We start from the raw sequence: 17204 nt of genomic DNA, 5'->3' as shown, positions 1-17204 counted from the left end.
CTTGTTGCTTTGTAAGCTTCCCATTTCATGAAATCTCTATGCCATTTGTCACAGTTGTCTACTCCCTCCTGGGAAAATTTTGCTTTCCTAATTCTTTTCATATTTGGCCTATAATTATGCCTACATTTGCCTTCCCTAATTCACTTTTCACTTTATTGTCTATTTTGTCTATTCCAGAGTTAAGTCCTCTCCAACTACTACTTCTTAATCCAGGACATATAAAATTCAACAAGTCTGAAACCAAATTTATTATTTATCTTAAAATCCATTCTACTATATGACCTGTTCAGCGCCATGATTCACTCAGTGCCCACACTAGAAACCTGGGAATAGTCAATTCATCCCACCTCCTCTTCCTACAGTATTAACTTGATCACTGAATTCTTTTCAATTAACTTGCCTTACATCTCTCATGTGCTTCCCTTTCTTACTGGTACTGCCACAGTCCATTCTTCGTAACTTCTCAGTTGGATTGCCATGGGCAAGAGCCTGAGCAAAGATTGAACTGCTGACACTTAAGTTAGAAGGTGCAAGGTAGGAAAGGTGAGAATGAACAAAAAAAAAGCTGCAAGGCAAGGAAAGACTTGAAACAACATGCTACATGGCCCTGCTGGCCAGCATTTTACAACAAACTGCAAAGAAACACGTCACATCTCTCAGCAGTGCACTAGTTCAGCAAGGAGGACTTTCTGAATGGTTGCAAGAAAAAGCATACCTTATAGGAAAGTAAAAAGGAGAGGGAATTTATATCTTGGTTTCTTTCTTCCTCCCACTTCTCACTGACCAAATTCCATCCTGCTGGGCTGCGAGTCTCCACAGTCCAGGTTGTATCATCAAGTTACCTAATTTAGCATTTGATCCATGTCTGGAGGTTTGGGGTGTCTCAGCATGGATAGAGATAAACATGGTGGGGCAAGGGAAAACATAAAAGCCACAGAGGCCCAAGGCTGAATTTGGATTTCAGTCACTCGTCAAGATTTTAATTTGGGCAAGCTAGGGAGTTTGTTTAGGCTTCTAGTAGGTGATACATTTAGATTGCGAAGATTGTTTTCAAATTGAGAAAAAATGTCTTTCTTGTATCTCTGAACTAGATTTCTTCTATCTATGAACTAGAATATGTTGAAGAATGTTCTGCAGGCTAGTTTCTGGCCCTGAACATTTCTCACTTGTTCCTCCTCACTCTCTTCCTTCTTCTAGTATTGGACACCACGGACACATTCTTATCACAGTATGATTCCAGGTCCTACATCTTCATGTCTTGATGTCAGTGAGTTGATGCAACAGGTGATAGTTTTTGTGGAAGTTATTCAGCAATACCCGCGAAAATTTAACTATACACGGAAGTGACTATGAACCATGTAGTATTCCACTAAGGTCAAATTAAAAGAATCCCAGGTCACATTCCCAAAATTGCCTGTGACCGTTTCAACACTACCTCACATGAGAAGTGTAACAGAGGTGAGTCAGAGTGGAAAGAGACAGCTCTTTTAGCCAATTGTAATTAAAATATCTTACTGTGGCAAACTTTTCAAAAACATAACCTTCTAAACACATCGATAGAGCCTCTCATCAGATTATGCAATTGAGAGGCCCTGAAGCTTCATTAGCTTATCCGCAAATCTGCACCAGTGCACCGGGTTTGTGGCCAATACTTGGAGGAAGGCTGCCCTTTGTACACACAAAGAATATACAGTTTGGCAATATTAAAAGTCTTTTGATTCCTAAAAGCACCTCATTCTTTCATGCCTTTACACATCATGCTTCCTCTGTCTCATGAAAGCTCTCCTTATCCTGGCTTCTTGTTCATCTAGTTTATTTTTCCTTGTCTGTGAAGTTTTCCCTGATCCCTCCAAACACAACTCACCTCTTTGTGCCCCTCAAGCACCTAATGTCTACCACTATTTCTGCATGTATTGATTCAATCATCAAAAGTGTATTGAGCAACTCCTATGTGCCTGATATATTGCTGAGATATGGCAGTAAACAGAACACACAAAGTCCCTGGCCTCCTGGAGCTTACCTTCTAGTGGAAAGATGTAGACAATAATCAAATATGTAAGTAAATGAGTAATATGGAAAGCTGTGATTTCTCAAAGAAGGAGAGATTTTCAAATTCTGGCTATTTTATCAATGGCCATCAGAAAATAACTCAAAGGCAGTGAAGTTTGAAATCATTTGATATCTGAATGAAGAGCTTTCCATGGGGAAGGAATAACAAGTACGAAGGCCCTGAGGTAGAAAGATGTTTGGTGAATATGTGGCTGATAGGCTTTGGGTTCAAGGCATAACAAAGAGGCCAGCGCTGTTGGAGGAAGATGAGAGAGGAGGAGAGTATGATAACATAGAGTCAGAGAGATGACCAAGAAGGTCCTTGAAGTCCTGCAAACATTGCAAAGACCATGGCTGTTGCTCGGAGTGAGTCTGGAAGCCATGGCAGGGGGCTGAAGTAACTGACTCACAATTTAAAAGGATCACTCTGTTGAGAATCAACTGTGGCTACAAAAGCAAAATTTATAGCTTATTTATCTTTGAGTTAAGGGTAGAAAGAGAATATTATTTTAAAGCTGGCAGCAGTTGCTTAAAAGAAAATGTGTATTCAAAACAAAAGCCCTCAGGACATGGACAAATGGGCTAAAACTGACATAGAGAAAACAGAACTGTTTCGCATAATAAAGTTGGAGAAAGGTTGAGCTCTGGGCCCTGTGGGAGGAGGACATTAATGAATAGGGAGTCTTTGGAGAGAGTGGGACAGGCCCAAGGCCGGAAAATCAGGAGATTCAGGAATAAAGCAAGCTGTTGAGAAATTCCCTGTAGTGAGAAGAGAAGCTCTTATGAAGAAAAATGTGAAATATACAATTTTAGATAATTTAACACATTTTTCCATAATACAGCAAATCCTTTCAAATCCTCAGAAAATAAAAGTCTAATACATACAAATGTCTTATGCGAGTGGTGTTTGCAGGAAATGAAGGGAAAAGACTGTATCATTTAGGGCTGGCTTGAGTGGAGAGAAGAGATCAGGAACAGAGGATCAGATATCAGTACAGCCAGCTCAGGAGAGGTAAAAAGAGACACAAGAGAGGAGAGGACCTCAGAGGCATTTTCATGAGAGAGATGCTGGGTATCTCATCATGGTAGGGAGGGAAGAGTTCCAGATGTTATTATTTAAATGATAAAGGAAGAGTAACAGTCCAACGCTGGAGTGGATGGAAGCTGACAATAATTCAATGTAATCGCCAGGGTTATGTTTGTATGCACAGAGTGCTGTGCACAATGATAAAGGGTGGGAATGAATGGTAAATCAGTTGATGTCAAGGAATAAACTTCATTAAGAAATGAATTTTGAAATAGCTAATCATGAATTTTTGCTCAGTACTAATAATACTAGATATAATATGTGCATTTACAATCTTGCACCACATAACAAATTTCAGGCAATGGTGGACAACATATAAGATGGTGGTTCCATAAGATTAAATACAGTATTTTTATTGTATCTTTTCTATATTTAGGTACACAAATTCCATCCTGTTACAATTGCCTACAGTATTCAGTAATATGCTGTACAAGCTTGTAGCGTAGCAGCAATAGGCTCTACCATATAGCCTAAGCGTGTAGTAGGCTATGCCATCTAGGGTTGCGTAAGCACACTCTATGATGTTTGAACAATGATGAAATCACCTCACTGCATTTCTCAGAATGTATTCTCATCGTTAAGTGATGCATGATTGTATGTATCAGCTTTACAGTTCCATTATGCTTTTACTTTTTAAGCTAACATTTTGAGCTTACTATGTTCCAAATCCTATATTAATTGCTTGATAACTCTATGATATAGGTACCATAACTACCCGACTTTAAATATCAGAATACCAAGTCTCAGGTAAAGTAACTTGCTCAATGATGTACAACTGGGTGGGGCAGAGGCAGGATTTGAATTCAGGCTGCAGATTCTAAGAGTCCTTGCTGTAGGGAGGCCGAGACGGGCGGATCATGAGGTCAGGAGATGGAAACCATCCTGGCTAACACGGTGAAACCCCGTCTCTACTAAAAAATACAAAAAACTAGCCGGGCGAGGTGGCGGATGCCTGTAGTCCCAGCTACTTGGGAGGCTGAGGCAGGAGAATGGCGTAAACCCGGGAGGCGGAGCTTGCAGTGAGCTGAGATCCGGCCACTGCACTCCAGCCTGGGCAACACAGCGAGACTCCGTCTCAAAAAAAAAAGAGTCCTTGCTGTTAACAATGACTCTGTATACCTCTCTTTCACATGTCATGAATACATTATTACATTTCAGCTCACAAACATGCCATTAATTCAAAACAGCAAAGAGCTGAATCTGTTTGGGGAAAAGTTCCTGTTAGATACTAAATGTACAATTGGAGAATATGCAAATTCTCTCAAAAAATGAACAAATGTTTACATTGGAGGAAGCGTTAATAATGTAAAACAGAATAGAAATAGAGAAAGTGGCACTGAATCATAGAATTAAAAATAGGAAAAAAGAAAACTAGAGTCATAAGAGTTTTGATGATATACATTTTCTAAACAAGAAGCTGCATGATTTCAATATAGCTGCTTGACTACACATCAGCCTAAATTAGACCCTAACACTCTTAAATATAGTTATAGTTAAAGTAGTCTGGACACAAAGGAACTGAAGACTGTACAGTTCATGCAACATCATGCAACAAATAAGAAGAGTTTTAATCAATATGTCTTGACTGAAGGAGTGTGTGTGTGTGTGTGTGTGTGTGTGTGTTTCCTTATGGCTGCTTTGAACATAAATTCAAAATGGTGACTCAGCCATCTTGGACGTATGAAAGCCTTACAATCACTACAATCACAGTGTACATGATTAGATAATCAGGAAAAGGATAAACTGTGAAGAAGAGATTTAAAAAGAAGAGTCCTGAGATGCCGATAAAATTAAACCTATGTGGCTTTTTTAAAACTTTCACTGGAAAACGCCATAGCTTATAAAGTGATAAATAAATAAATAAGAAATAAATTGTTGCCATTGAAATCCTCTTATTTAAAAAAGAGAAAATTTAAGAAGTCCAAGTTGTATGATACAATTGACTCTCTAAAGAAGGAATAAAAGATCTTTAGAAATTAATTAATGCCCAGTGTCTTAGGTATTTCTGTGACTGCTTACTCTCAGGGTTGGCAGCTTTCCATTGAAGGCAGAGCTATTCAGCCATCCTTTTCTCTAACTACAAGCTCAAGCAACGCAGGTATGTGCATTGTCAGACACTAAGGAAATGCTGGAAATTAATTACTTGTTCATCCAACAAATTGGGCACATAATGTTGAAATTCTAAGACGAGTACTGGCTTAAAATTTGATCCAAAATTAGAAATACACAGGTCCTGCCCTTGAGTCACTTACAGTCCAGAGAAGACTCAAACATGCAAGCCCTGAGAACTGATACTCGGCTCTCACATACCAGAGGACCATTCCGCTTGTTTGCAACTGGGTTCTCCCATTAGGTTAGTGCCTATGCTGAACTGGTTGTTAAATGTTTTTTTAATATTCCCCCTGTAAGCAATTACAATGTACTGTGGTATTTTGTACATTAAAGACAAATATATGATGCCAACGAAACAGAAAAAAGACATTGATCACATCTTAAATAGGAGTGGAAATGATGAATAGCCTCACCTGTCCCGTGACACTGTCTCACTGTCTGTAAACACATCAGCCCACAGTGATGTTTATGAAGAAAGAGAGACGTTTAAGGTTGAAAGGGACTCTAGAAATTAGCTAGACCAACCTCCTCGCTCTACAGAGAATAAGATGGAATCACAAAATGTTTTAATGACTTTCCACAATCACCGACGCAGCTGAGATCAGATGTGGGATAAGAACCCAGGTCCTGTAATTTTCAGTCTCAATATTCTTTAGAAGTCTATCTCACAATAGTCAGTAAGTCACTAACAATGATGTTTCTAACAGATTCCTGGTTGTTTTATGCCCATTGCATGCCCTCAGTGCATTCTGTATTTCTCACCTAACTACAATAACATCACTGGAATGGCAGCAAAGACTAAAGCAGAACACCTGGGCTTGGGTCAGGAGGCATGAGGTTAGATTCCTATTACATATCACCTACTAGCTCATGACCCTGGAAAATAATTGCCCAATTCCTCTAGATTTTGATTTCTTCATTAAGAAAATGGAAATAACAATGCCTATACTTGTGTGAGATTTCAAATAAACTATGCAGATAAAACTCTGTGTTTTTCTCTCTGATTTCAGACCCTTCCTACCTTAGCTCATTCCCAATGTGATCTTTCTAATCCAGATCCAATCAAGTTATTTCTGTGCCTAAAACTCTTTAATGGTTCCCCACTGCCAAAGGGGAAAATCTAAACATCTAAACATAGTCCTTTAAAACCTTGACCCAGGCTTCTTTGCAATTTCATGTCAATCACTCCCCATAATATCCTATGTCCCAGTTACATTGAATAACTTATTCACATTCCCCAAAGATGTCATGCCTGTTTCATGACACCTGTTTCACTTGTGATTTTCCACTCACTGGCATGTACTCTCCTCTCTAGACCCACCTCCCTAATTCATCCTTAAGGACCTTGCTTTCATGTTTGACATTTTTATGGCTAGAATGGATTTGTGTACTACTTTAATAATTAAAAGACTAAATAAACATTCTAGAAAAAAAAATTATGATCATGTTTAAATGTCACATTTTCTGTTAAAAATTCCGGATACTCCTTGATCATTTAACTATGTTTCCATGGTTACTGTGTAGCTTGTACCTTCCTCTATTATTAATATCATAATAAGTTTATGTGTCTGCCTCAGTTCTGAGTCACTGAAGCAGGCAATGTGATCTCCCTCATTACTAAACTCAAGACCTATATTCATAAATAATGTGGAGAAAGTACCTATGAAAGACTAAACCATATGGAATCAGGATTGCATCAGTTACTTTGGGCAACCCAGACTGAGACACTCGTTAGAGCTTTTCTCTCCCATGGAAGAACAGAGAGTAGTGTCAGAGCACAAATATAGATTCCCAAGTAGTAACTTAACAGTAATCCTCCTGCTCTGAAAATTGTCATGGTCCACGTTGTCCAATATAGTGTATATAATTCACCAGAGTGGCATTGCCCCTAGAAACTGTTTTCTCAATTCCTCTAAAAATATAACTCTCAATGTGCTTTATAAAAGGTAAATTTTAGGGTGGTTGATTAATTTCAACTAGGCACTATGTATACTTTTTGAGTGAAAAAGCAGTATAATAACTGATGGCTTGGTTCTTTCTTGGGTGGATACAAAAGATGTGGATAACATACTTTCTGTTGATAATTTTTTAAAGAGGGGATAATTATGAATGTGATATAAATATTAAACGAGCACTCCTCATAGGTATTATTTGATTCATTAATTCCTTTATCCCTCTCATCCTTTTTATTTTTTGTGTATGTCTTATGTTAATGCTTAACATAAGACCTATCCTGTTAACAAATTTTTAGGTATGCAATAAAGTATTGTGTTGTATTTCATCATGACATACAGTAGAGATCTAGGACTTACTATTCATCTTGTAAAAATGGACCTTTGTACCCTTTGACCAACGCCTCCCTATTTGCCTCTCCTCTTCTCTGTCAACCACCATTCTACTCTCTGCTTCTTCACTGAGTGTCTTGGCTCTTTTCTTTTTAATTTCAACTTTTATTTCATTTATAGGGAGTACATGTGTAGGTTTCTTACATGGATATATTGCACCCAGGTCATGAGCACAGTACCCAGTAGATTTTCGACCCATGCCCCCCTCCCCACCCCTCCCCTCTCTGGTAGTCCATGGTGTCTATTGTTCCCATGTTTATGTTAATGTGTGCTCAGTGTTTAGCTCCCACTTATAAGTAAGAACATGTGGTATTTGGTTTTTTGTTCCTGCACTGGTTCACTTAGGATTATAGCCTTGAGTTCCATCCATGTTGCTGCAAAGGACATGATTTCATTCCTTTTTATGGTTGTGTAGTATTTCATGGTATATATGTACCACATTTTCTTTATCCAGTCAATCATTGATAGTCACTTAGATTGATTCCATGTCTTTGCTATAGTGAATAGTGCTGTGATGAACATATGAATGCATGTGTCTTTTTGGTATAACGATATATATTCCTTTAGGTATATACCCAATAATGAGATTGCTGGGTCAAATGGTAGCTCTGTTTTAAGCTCTTAGAGAATGTCCAAATTGCTCTCCACAGTGGCTGAACTAATTTACATTTCCATCAACAGTACATAAGCATCCCCCTTTCTCCACAGCCTCGTCAACATCTGTTATTTTTTGACTTTTTAAGTTCTTGGAGAAATCGCCACACTTCTTTCCACAATGGCTGAACTAAATTACATTCCCACCAGTAGCATATAAACATCTCCTTTTTTCTGCAATCTTACCAGCATCTGTTATTTTTTGACTTTTTAAAAATAGCCATTCTGATTGATGTGAGATGGTATCTCATTGTGGTTTTGATTTGCATTTCTCTAATGATTAATGATGTTGAACATTTTTCATATGATATGAACATTTTCAAAAAACAACCTCACTTGTATGTTCTCTTTTAAGAAGTCTGATCTTGTCCTTTGCCCATTTTTTAGTGGGGTTGTTTTTTGCTTGTCGATTTCAGTTTCTTATAGATTCTGGATATTAGACCTTTGTCAGATGCATAGCTTATGAATATTTTCCCTATTCTGTAGTTTGTCTAAGTACTCTGCTGATAATTTCATTTGCTGTGCAGAAGCTTTTTAGTTTAATTAGGCCCCACTTGTCAATTTTTGTTTTTGTTGCAATTGCTTTTGAGGACTTAAGTCAAAACTTCTTTGCCAAGCCAGTGTCAAGAAAGGCATTTTCTAGGTTTTCTTCTAGGATTTTTATAGTTTTAGATCTTACATTTAAATCATTAATCCATCTTGAGTTAATTTTTATATACAGTAAAAGATCTAAGGATCTGGTTTCATTCTTCTACATATGGCTAGCCAGTTATCCCAGCACTACTTATTGAATAAGGAATCCTTTCCCCATTGCTTGTTTCTGTCAGCCTTGTCAAACATCAGATGGTGATAAGTGTGCAGTTTTATTTCTATGTTTTCTATTCTGTTCCATTGGTCTATGTGCCTGTTTTTGTACCAGTACCATGCCATTTTGGTTACTATAACCTGATAGTAGAGTTTGAAGTCAGGTAGTGTGATGACTCTTTTTTCTTTTTGCTTAGAATTGCCTTGGCTATTCAGGCTGTTCTTTGGTTCCACATGAATTTTAGGCTAGTTTTTTCTAACTCTGTGAAGAATAACATTGTTAGTTTGATGCAAATAGCATTGAATCTGTAAGTTGATTTGGGCAGTATGGCCATTTTAATGATATTGATTCTTTCAATCCATAAGCATGGAATATTTTTCCATTTATTTGTGTCACCTCTGACTTCTTTCAGCAGTGTTTCATAGTTTTATTTGTCGACATCTTTCACCTCTTTGGTTAGCTATATTCCTAAGTATTTCATTTTCTTTGTGGCTATTGTGAATGGAATTATGTTCTTGATTTGACTCTCAGCCTAACATTACTGATGTATAGAAATACATCAGAAATTTTTGTACATTAATTTCATATTCTGAAACCTTGCTAAAATCCTGTAGCAGTTCTAGCAGCCTTTTGGTGGAGTCTTTATGGTTTTCTAGGTATAGAATCATGTCATCAGTGAAGACAGATAGTTTGACTTATTTTGCTATTTGAATGCCTTTTATTTCTTTCCCTCGTTTGGTTGCTCTGGCTAGGACTTCCTGACTCATTCATTCTTGAGAGAACCAGTAAGATGTTAGAATGACCCAAAGAGTATGTGTGTGTGTGTTTGTGTGTGTGTGTCTATGTGTGTGCATGAAATAATAAATTTGCTTAAAACATGCAGAATAGGTCAATATCAATTGCATTTACATAAGACACAATTTACCTTTCTATGGAAAAGAATCATTTTATCATTACCAGTATCCTACCACTTATAAAGTTGTAAAATAACTTATATCTACAATAGATAAACTGAAAGTTGTGTTAGATAATGTTTTTTCTATAACATTATGCTATTAAAGCACTAATGCATTTTGTACAAAAAATATTACTTATATAGATTTAGAAGCAAATATGTTTATGAGTATTCAACTAAACACTCTGATTGTTCTTGAACATTGCCTTGTAACAACATGATCTATAAAACAGAACAATGTCTCTCAAATTGGTTGTTTATAAGATTTAACTGGGGTGCTTCTTAACATCTAGATTTCCAGGTCCTCTTCTAGGAAATTCTCATTCAGTAACAAAAATTTCTCTTCAGAATGGGAGCTAGAAATAAATATTTTTAAAGAAGCACTATACACAACAATCCAATGCTGTGGGGAATGTTGACTGAAAGCAAGCTTGAAAATAATACCATAACTATAATTTTAAGAATATTTAAATTAATTAATCAATAGTTAATTGAACTTTAACCTAGGAGGTTTATCAAGACTTTCTTTGTTTTCCCACAGAAAACGTCTAAATTCATAACCACTTATTGTTTTCCCGATTTGTTTAACTACTTTACCAGAGAACACATATTAATTGCATCTGAAGCACTACCCTTTTAACTTTGAAAGGTACTTACTCTATATATTTCCCTCACCTCTTGTATAAAATGATGGCATTCTTTGAGCTCCCAAAATTATGTTTGAAAAATTTACAAATGTAGCAAAGTAATCAAAAAGCAATAAACTGAGGTCAGCCACCAATAATAGCAGAGATAAGTGAGTCACCAAAGTCTAAAATATTAGTGCATGTGGGAAAGAGGTAAAGATGAAATAATAAGTCAGAGTGATATCTGAATCTAAAGAGCAAATCCACGATCAAATTTTGCATGAGTGCACAGATGGGCAAGAGAAGAGATTTAAGAAATAAATACAGTAGATCCAGATAAATTTCCGGGCAACATTCTTCAAAGAGAAAGACTTTTTATTCCCATAAAAGGAACTGAATTTCAGCCAGTAACATTAGTACATTGACATATTTCTGTAGTACTTGGTAAATAGTCACTATCCTAAGCCCCTATGCCTTCCCCCTAGCAAACCCCGTATCCAGCAACTGAAGGGATAATATCTGAATCAGTAGAGGACCCCAAAAACTTTGATCCAGACTTACTGTATTCTGATTGCTTTAAGTCCTCTTCCTATTGATGGTTAAATATTGTGGTTATTACTCTTGCTCACAGTGATGCCTCCACTGGTCTTTCATGATTCTCTGAACCAGATTCCCAAAACTACAAAAAAAAATAATTTTCTCCTAGAAAAATGGGCATTTGAATTCTTAGGACTGTTATTATTCCAGCATTTGAATTCTTAGGACTTATCAACCTGAAAGTATCCCCAAGAGCAGCCAGGTTCTTACATTGCTATTGTCACTTAACACTTCACCATGTGATAGTGCACCAGATGGGGGTTGCAGTTAATTCTTTGGTCACTTCTTAACTGATAAATTTTGCTGTCACTTATTTCCTGCTAATTTCTGTGTAGCCTCCTTCCAGATACTCCTAAAAAGGGTCAGAAAAAAAATTTCGAACATCTATAATCTGTAAGAGACTATAGTAAATGCTACTATATTTAAACATGGACCTAAGCAAAGCAGTACAATTTAAAACAAGAATATGATTTCATCATACAAGAGAACAATGTTTTTCTCTTTATATGTACATTGTATAACTTTTAATTTCTATTTACTCTGGGAATTCTATATTTCTTATTGAAATACTTGGGCTTTCTCATTTTAAAAAGTCATGCAAATTTATTTACACGTCAGCTTATCTTTGTGTGTAATGGAATTCGTGAGTTGCTTACACCAGATGTCTAAGGGAAAGTCCTGTTTCTTTTATTTGGAAATTGTGAAAATCCTTTTACAACCCTGGCCCTCAGTGTGCTCCCATGAAAATGAGTATATTGAACAAATCAGAGTATTTCCAACTTTATATCAACATGAAGTTCTCATCATATGAAATTTTGCACAAAAGCTTACCAATAAGCAGGGTTTCTCCAGTTAAAGCAGAGGAAGGCAGAGTATTGCCAGTTTGAAACTCATCCACTTCCCAGGCAACTTATAGACACCCTAAAAGAACTGCCTAAGATTCCACAAAAACACAGTGTAAAATTAAAAAAAAAAAAAAAAAAAAGATCAGTAACACCCTTTCCAACTCTAAAATTTCTAGAAAAATTTATAGTATGTTCCCATGGCTTGGGTTGTTCAATTATAGATCAAATGAAGACTGAACTGATTAAGGCTAAACTAGTACAAACACATAGTGGAGAATAATATTATATGTTATACATAATATATGAGAAATAACAAAAAGTAGGCAAAGTTATGCCATTGTACCTCATTCTCAATCCCTTCACATCTTATGATACAATCCAAACCAAATATCAATTAAAGTAATGCCTATTTAATTAAAAATAAACAATAAAGTAATTTTTACTTAACTAAAAATTCAATCAAAAAATAAAATAATAACTTTAATAAGAATCATAGACCACATTATACTGTAAGCATTTAGCTATAGTGCTCTGTGTGAATGTGTGTGTGTGTGTGTGTGTTAGTCCTTTTTCACACTGCTATAAAGACACTACCCAAGACTGGGTAATTTATAAAGGATATTTAATTGACACATTTCCGCATGGCTTGGAAGGCCTTAGGAAACTTACAATCAGGGCAGAGGGAAAAGCAGGTATCTTCTTCACAAGCTGGCAGGAGAAAGAGAGAGTCAGCATAGGAAAAACTGCCACTTTTAAAACCATCAGATCTTGTGAGACTCACTCACTATCATGAGAACAGCATGGGGAAAACCACCCCCCATAATGCAATCACTTCCCTTGCTCAACACATGAGGATTACAATTCAAGATGAGATTTGTGTGGGGACACAGAGTCAAACCATATCAATATGAATACATGTATACATTTTTAAAATATAAGATATATGAGGAAAAAAATTTATATATATATGTATTCTGCAAAAGTTTCCTTTGATGGTTTTATCTAGGGGACTACCATGTCCCTAACTAGATTCTAAGCCACACCCTTAAAGCCACTACTATACACGATTTCAATCATTCCTTGGTGACCATCATTAATCCAGTGATTTGGACAACTTTAGAAAAGTTGAAATTTTACCAAATCCAATCCATACTTCACACGGTGACAAGAGTTAGCTATAAAAACATGAATTCATAAATTCATGACTAGTGTGCTTAAAACACTCATAGCTTTCCACCTCCCGGAGACTCAGTGTGAAATCCCAGACCTTCATGATTTGGCCCCTGAAACCTCACAAGCCTCACCTAGTCCCACTCTCTCTCTATCCACTCCACTCCAGGAAGCTTGGCCTTCTCTCAGTCTCATGTTCTCTGCCATGTCATGGGAACCTTAACTGTGCTGCTCCTCAGCCTAGAACACACATCTTTTCAGGCAGTTGCTTCATCAGTCTATTTATTCTTCAGACATCAGCTGGGACCTCACATCCTCAAAGAAGCTTTCTTGACCTAGTCTAAGTCAAACATCCTGCTACATGTTCCAACACCACCTTATATCTTTTCATAAAACTTTGCATTCTTAGGCTGGTTCAGGATACTCAAATCAATAAACGTAATCCATCACATAAACAGAACCAAAGACAAAAACCACATGATTATCCCAATAGATGCAGAAAAGGCCTTTGATAAAATTCAACACCCCTTCATGCTAAAAACCTCTCAACAAACTAGGCATCGATGAAACGTATCTCAAAATAATAAGAGCTATTTATGACAAACCCACAGCCAATATCATACTGAATAAGCAAAAACTGGAAGCATACCCTTTGAAAACCAGCACAAGACAAGGATGCCCTCTCTCACCACTCCTATTCAACATAGTATTGGAAGTTCTGGCCAGGCCAATCAGGCAACAGAAAGTAATAAAGGGTATTCAAATAGGAAGAGAGGAAGTCAAATTGTCTCTATTTGCAGATGACATGATTGTGTATTTAGAAAACCCCATCATCTCAGCCCAAAATCTCCTTAAGCTGATAAGCAACTTCAGCAAAGTCTCAGGACACAAAATCAACATGCAAAAATCTCAAGCATTCCTATACACCAATAACAGACAAACAGAGTGCCAAATCATGAGTGAACTCCCATTCACAACTGCTACTAAAAGAATAAAATACCTAGGAATCCAACTTAAAAGGGATGTGAAGGACCTCTTCAAGGAGAACTACAAACTACTGCTCAAGGAAATAAGAGAGGACACAAACAAATGGAAAAACATTCCATGCTCATGGATAGGAAGAATCAATATTGTGAAAATGGCCGTACTGCCCAAGGTAATTTATAGATTCAATGCTATTCCCATCAAACTACCACTGACTTTCTTCACAGTATTGGAAAAAAACTACTTCAAACTTCATATGAAACCAAAAAAGAGCCCGCATGGCCAAGACAATCCAGGGCAAGAAGAACAAAGCTGGAGGCATCACATTACCTGACTTCAAACTATACTACAAGGCTACAGTAACCAAAACAGCATGGTACTGGTACCAAAATAGATATATAGACAAATGGAACAGAACAGAGGCCTCAGAAATAACACCACACATCTACAACCATCTGATCTTTGACAAACCTGACACAAACAAGCAATGGGGAAAAGATTTCCTTTTTAATAAACGGTGTTGGGAAAACTGGCTAGCCATATGCAGAAAACTGAAACTGGACCCTTTCCTTACACCTTATACAAAAATCAACTCAAGATGGATCAAAGACTTAAATGTAAGACCTAGGATCATAAAAATCCTAGGAGAAAACTTGGGCAATACCATTCAGGACATAGGCATGGGCAAAGACTCGTGTCTAAAACACCAAAAGCAATGGCAACAAAACCCAAAATTGACAAATGGGATCTAATTAAACTAAAGAGCTTCTGCACAGCAAAAGAAACTGTCATCAGAGAGAACAGGCAATGTACAGAATGGGAGAAAATTTTTGCAATCTATCCATCTGACAAAGGGATAATATCCAGAATCTACAAAGGACTTAAACAAATTTACAAGAAAATAACAACAACAACAATAAAAAAGCATCAAAAAATGGGCAACAGATATGAACAGACACTTCTCAAAAGAAGACATTTATGCAGCCAAAAGACATATGAAAAATGCTCATCATCACTGGTCATTAGAGAAATGCAAATCAAAACCACAATGAGATACCATCTCATGCCAGTTACAATGGTGAACATTAAAAAGTCAGGAGACAACAGATGCTGGAGAGGTTGTGGAAAAATAGGAATGGTTTTACACTGTTTGTGGGAGTGTAAATTAGTTCAACCATGGTGGAAGACAGTGTGGCAATTCCTCAAGGATCTAGAACTAGAAATGCCATTTGACCCAGCAATCCAATTATTGGGCATCTACCCAAAGGAATATAAATCATACTACCATAAAGACACATGCATATGTATGTTTATTGCTCCACTATTCACAATAGCAAAGACTTGAAACCAACCCAAATGCCCATCAATGTTAGCCTGGATTAAGAAAATGTGGCACACATACCCCGTGGAATACTATGCAGCCATAAAAAAAGGATGAGTTCATGTCCTTTTCAGGGACATGGATGAAGCTGGAAACCATCATTCTCAGAAAACTATCAGAAGATCAGAAAACAAAACATCACATGTTCTCACGTGTAAGTGAGAGTTGAACAATGAAAACATGTGGACACAGGGAGGGGAACATCACACACCAGGGCCTGTCAGGAGGTGGGTGGCTAGGGGAAGGGTAACATTAGGAAAAATACCTAACGTAGGTGACAGTTTGAGGGGTGCAGCAAACCACCATGGCACATGTATACGTATGTAACAAAACTGCATGTTCTGCACACGTAACCCAGAACTTAAAAGTATAATAAAAAAAAAAAAAAAGGAAAAAAAGAAAATTAGGATATAAATGTAGAAAATTTTTAAAAAAACAACTTTGCATTCTTGGAACTATTTAATTCATCATTTGTAATTATCTGTTTATCTTCTGAATTTTTTTTTTTTTTTTTTTGCCAGTAAATTCCACAGGGCCGTTTTTGTTTCTCTTATCACTACAGCTCCAGCACTGCTCCTAGTAGCTGGCATTTCATACATATTTGATAAATATTTATTGACAATAAAGAATACTTCAAAAATTTAAAGTGTGTAATTTATTCCTTAATGGCTAGTAATAGTTTTCAACTCACTTTCTCATAACTAAAAAAGATGCTTAAATTTTCTTTTGTTCTGAAAGATTTTATGCTTTTTAATTCTTGAGCTGAATGGAATGTTCTGAATACATATGCTTTTATAGAGCCATCTAGTGCCCATTTTGTTTAGTGAAACTAAAAATTAAAACAGGAGGAAAAGCCCACAATATCCTCAACAGTGAAGAATGTATAACCTCCATCTGGCAGCAGCAATTTAATACATTAACTGTTCTGTTGAATGACTTTTTTCCTGAGCTACTTCTGGCCTTCACTGTATGCACATCAAATTAGTCATTCTCGATTCTGGTAACTAAAAATGAGATGAGAGTTTTATAGTTAACACGGTATATTGAACAAATGTGCTGCTACTTGCTTCCTCCTGAAACCCCACTACAATGACAATAAAGGAATAAAATATGTGCAATGTGTAAAGATAAAGAGAACAGAGTAGGAAACAGCAGCAAATAAGAGATGAAACAAAATTTTAGAACTTAGAAGAATGGATAGTAACTGACATTGCCTTTAGAGAAGCTGATAACTAAGGAAGACTATGCAGGAAGCCAGAAGATGAATCCCCAAACAACTCAAAAACTGAAGGCAAAATAGTTACAGCCCTTCTCAAGAAATTACTGTAGGATTTGTACTCCAGCAGAGTATAAACCAGGAAATAATGAAAACATGATATTCAGGACATAGGATGAAGGAAAGAGGTAAAGGGAAATTCCCAGACTGATCATAATGGTGAGTCTCAAGATTCCATCTGTGAAACAAAGAAAGTAACCAGTAAAAATTGGAGCAGAAGGATTGAGAACTCTAAGAAATATCTAAAAAGGACAACAAACAAACAAACAAAACAGCTGCTTGGATATATGGACAAGAGATTGCAGTTCCATCAAAATA

At 36.7% G+C, this 17204-nt stretch overlaps 1 long non-coding RNA gene across 1 annotated transcript in view; it reads right to left on the bottom strand.

Annotated features, from left to right (window-relative positions):
• LOC126960596 (uncharacterized) overlaps positions 1-17204 on the bottom strand; it is a 77283-nt gene that overhangs the window by 12705 nt on the left and 47374 nt on the right. The window contains exons 3-5 of the long non-coding RNA XR_007728072.1: positions 12062-12164; positions 11441-11582; positions 11195-11312 (exon numbers count right to left, since the gene is read on the bottom strand). This is a non-coding gene — a long non-coding RNA (uncharacterized LOC126960596). The remainder of the gene's footprint in view (positions 1-11194; positions 11313-11440; positions 11583-12061; positions 12165-17204) is intronic.

This window comes from Macaca thibetana, chromosome 8, assembly GCF_024542745.1.
Source record: "Macaca thibetana thibetana isolate TM-01 chromosome 8, ASM2454274v1, whole genome shotgun sequence".
Lineage (NCBI taxonomy): Eukaryota > Metazoa > Chordata > Mammalia > Primates > Cercopithecidae > Macaca > Macaca thibetana.
Note: the sequence above shows the minus strand (reverse complement) of the source record. Positions and strands in the feature narration are given on the sequence as shown.